A 4,139-nucleotide genomic window follows, 5' to 3' on the forward strand; every position below is an offset into this window, starting at 1 on the left:
AAAAAGACATCATGACAATGTTCCAATCCATATAGGAGGCCATAACAAAAAATCACATTGAAGTGAAAAATGAGTTGGCAGAGGTGAAAGAAAAAATACAAAATATGGATGAAAGAATTGGGGAATTTTCTACAAATGATAGCAAAAAATGAGCAAAGGATTCAGATAATAGAAGAAAAATTAGAACCAACAGAGACAAAAATGGAGGAAATGAATCAAAGGCTTACATAGGAAAATAAAGGGTGGGTGGACCAGCCAACTTCTTTGTTGCAGTGAACTGGTTCCGAGCAAGCTGAATATGGGAACAAGGGGTTCACCCAATCCAGTCTGAACTGGTAGAATCCTACCCCTGTCTACAAGGCGCTTTAACTATTTCAATGTTGGAAGTTTACAATGAAGTATTGTTAGAGGCTAAAATGGAGGGAGGGGAAACATGGAGGGAGGGGAATATAACTCTAATACCAAAAGAAGAATCAGATAGTACACAGATAAAAAAACTACAGATCAATATCGCTATTAAATGAGACTATAAGATATATGCTTCAATAACTGCAGAAAGATTAAAAAGATTCATGAATGATTTTATACACCCAAACCAAAATGGATTTTTACCAAAAAGGTAAATTAAAAATAATATGATAATTATCTTGAACACGTTGGAGTACTATGAAGTACATTATGAAAAACAAATGACATTGATATTTTTAAATGCACAGAAAGCATTTGATAACGTAAATTGGCAATTCATGTTACTACAATTAATGTATATGGATTTTGGGGAGAAATTTATTAACATGATAAAGGCAATATAGTCTAAACAAACTGCAAAAGTGATGGTTAATGGGAACATGCTGAAAGAAATTAACAACTGGCAGATGACCTGGGAGAAGATTAAAAGACAATGTTATTTGAAAATTCCAGTCTGGTTATTGACTATTGAAGCATTTTCTTATCCTATAATATACAAAAAGGAACAAACAGTTAGATATGGTGAAATATTGAATGAAAGGGTGAACTCAAATCTATATAAAAACTAGAGGAACAAGGTATAAAGATGAATTGGTTTTCATATGCGCAAATACATTCAAGGTATGATAAAGATTCTAAAATGGAAGGTTTCTATGATAAATTGACTGATTTAGATAAGATTTTGACAGGTACTGATGAAAAGGTGATTTAAAAAGCTGTATGGATATTTATTAGAAATTAAATTAGAAGAAGAACAAGTTAAAGAAACTATGATTGCTTGGGGGAAGAATTTTGGATATGGGATCGATTTAGAGAAATTGCAAAAATTGTGGTCTCAAAATTATAAAATGACAATGTCAACAGCATATAAAGAAAATTTGTATAAGATGTTTTACATTTTCCCCCGAAAAGAATAGCAAGAATGTTCAAGAATAAATCCGAAAAATGTTGGAAATGTCATCAGACACCTTGGCTCATATTACCATATGTGGTGGGCTTGTGCGGACGCTAAAAAATACTGGACTAAAATCCACATGTGGTTGGAAAAAATGACAAAAAAACATATAGAAACCAGAGATATTTCTATTGGGAATTTTACCTGAAATATATAGTAAAGACTTGAAATACCTGATTGTAAACGTGTTGACAGCGGCTAGGATTGTATTTGCTAAAAACTGGAAAAATAAGAAAATACCATCAACAGGAGGAAATCATTAAGAAAATATTGGAATGTGCTGAAATGAGTAGATTGACATTTGAAATTAGAGAACAAGAGGATAAATAATTTTATAAAATTTGGGATCTTTTCTATCAATGGTTAGATAATAAAATACAGTAATGAAATATGTAGACTTTTAGAAAATAATAAATATATAAAAATGTACTTCTTTCTTATATCTACAAAATGACTTTAGGATAGATTTGGGGTGATAATATGAATTGTTATAAAATAAACTAAGTAAATTATGATTATCTTGTAAAACATGAATGAATTAAAGTATAGTCAAATGATTGATTAATAATGATACCAAGGTATTTAATTTTTGATTGAAAATATGAGATTATATGCAATGCAATTGTAATTGAAGACTACGAAATGGAAGCCCAAAACAATTTGTAAACCAACCGGTACACTGTATGTACACATATGGAAGATAGCTTGATGTTTTTATGTTTTGTTTGTTTATGTTTGTTTTTAAAAACCAATAAAAATTAAAAAACAACAACTGGCAGATGACCTGAATGTGTTTTACTGTAGGTCTGAGAGAAAACTACTGCCACCCATCTCCACAATCCCGATCTCAGGCACACCAACAACAGCCATGCCTCCTACAACTGACCCAAACCCATTGGGTTCACAACCTCTGGTGATCACAGAAAAAGAAGTGCAAGATCTATTTCACAGACAAAAGCCAGGGAAAGCACCAGGCCCAGACAAGATAATTTCTTCTTGATTAAAAGTCAGTGCTGACCAATTGGCCCCCATCTTCACCCGAATCTTCAATAAATCATTAGAGTTGTGCTATGTTCCTTCTTGCTTCAAATGCTCTACTATCATCTCAGTGCCAAAGAAGCCTTTCATCAGGGAACCGAATGACTACAGACCAGCTGCTCTAACATCTGTAGTTATGAAAACCTTTGAAAGGCTAGTGCTGGCCCACCTAAAAACTATCAAGGATCTGCTGTTAGACTCCTTGCAAATAGATCAACAGATGATGTTGTTAATATGACTCTGCACTACATCCTACAACATCTTGAATCTCCAAAGACCTATGCAAGGGTCCTCTTTGTAGGGTCAGGTGCTTTAACAGATAATCAGAGTTGGAAGGGACCTTGGAGGTCTTCTAGTCCAACCTCCTGCTTAGGCAGGAAACCCTACACCACTTCAGACAAATGGTTATCCAACATCTTTTTAAAAACTTCCAGTGTTGGAGCATTCACAATTTCTGGAGGCAAATTGTTCCACTGATTAATTGTTCTATCAGGAAATCTTTCCTTAGTTTTAAGTTGCTTCTCTCCTTGATTAGTTTCCACCCATTGTTTCGTGTCCTGCCTTCATGTGCTTTGTAGAGTAGCTTGACTCCCTTTTTTTTCTGGCAGCCCCTGAGATATTGGAACACTGCTATCATGTCTACCCTAATCCTTCTTTTCATTAAGCTAGACATACCTAGTTCCTGCAACTGTTCCTCATAGGTTTTGGTCTCCAGTCCTCTAATCATCTTTGTTGCTCTTCTCTGCACTCTTTCTAGAGTCTCAACATCTTTTTTACATCTTGGCGACCAAAACTGAATGCAGTATTCCAAGTGTGGCCTTACCAAGGCATTATTCACGTGATCTTGATTCTATCCCTCTGTTTACACAGCGTAGAACTTTGTTGGCTCTTTTGGCAGCTGCTGCACACTGCTGGCTCATATTTAAATGGTTGTCCACTAGGACTCCGAGATCTCTCTCACTGTTACTATAATTGAGCAAGGTATCACGTATACTGCATTTGATTTTTCTTGACTAAATGTAGAACTTCTTTACCATTGAAATTCATTTTGTTAGATACCACCCAATGTTCAAGTCTGTCAAGATCCTTCTGTATTTTAAGCCTATCTTCTGAAGTGTTGGCTATTCCTGCCAGCTTGATGTTGTCTGCAAATTTGATGAGTTCCCCATCTATCCCCTTGTCCAAGTCATGAATGAAGACATTGAAGAGTACTGGGCCTAAAACAGAGTCTTGGGGTACTCCACTGCATACTTCCTCCATGTAGATGCAGTTCCATTGAGGACTACACATTGAGTGCAGTTGGTCAGCCAGTTACGTATCCATCCAGTGGTGATGCTGTCTAACCCACATTTTTCTACTTTATGTAATAGTAGGTTACAGTCTACTTTATCAAATGCTTTACTGAAGTCCAAGTAAATTATATCAACAGCATTCCTCTGGTCAACTAATTTTGTCACTTTGTCAAAGAATGCAGTAAGATTAGTTTGGCATAATCTGTTTTTAACAAACCCATGTTGGCTTTTGGTGTTACTTTGTTTGCTTCTAGGTGTTCGCTGATTTGTTGCTTGATTATCTTTTCCAGAATCTTTCCTGGTATTGAAGTCAGGCTGATAGGTCTGTTGTTTCCTGGATCTATTTTTTTCCTTTTTTTGAAGATGGGAACTACATCAGCTCTTTT

The sequence above is a fragment of the Pseudonaja textilis genome, chromosome Z, assembly GCF_049901715.1.
Source record: "Pseudonaja textilis isolate UNSWEBS1 chromosome Z, rPseTex1.2, whole genome shotgun sequence".
Lineage (NCBI taxonomy): Eukaryota > Metazoa > Chordata > Lepidosauria > Squamata > Elapidae > Pseudonaja > Pseudonaja textilis.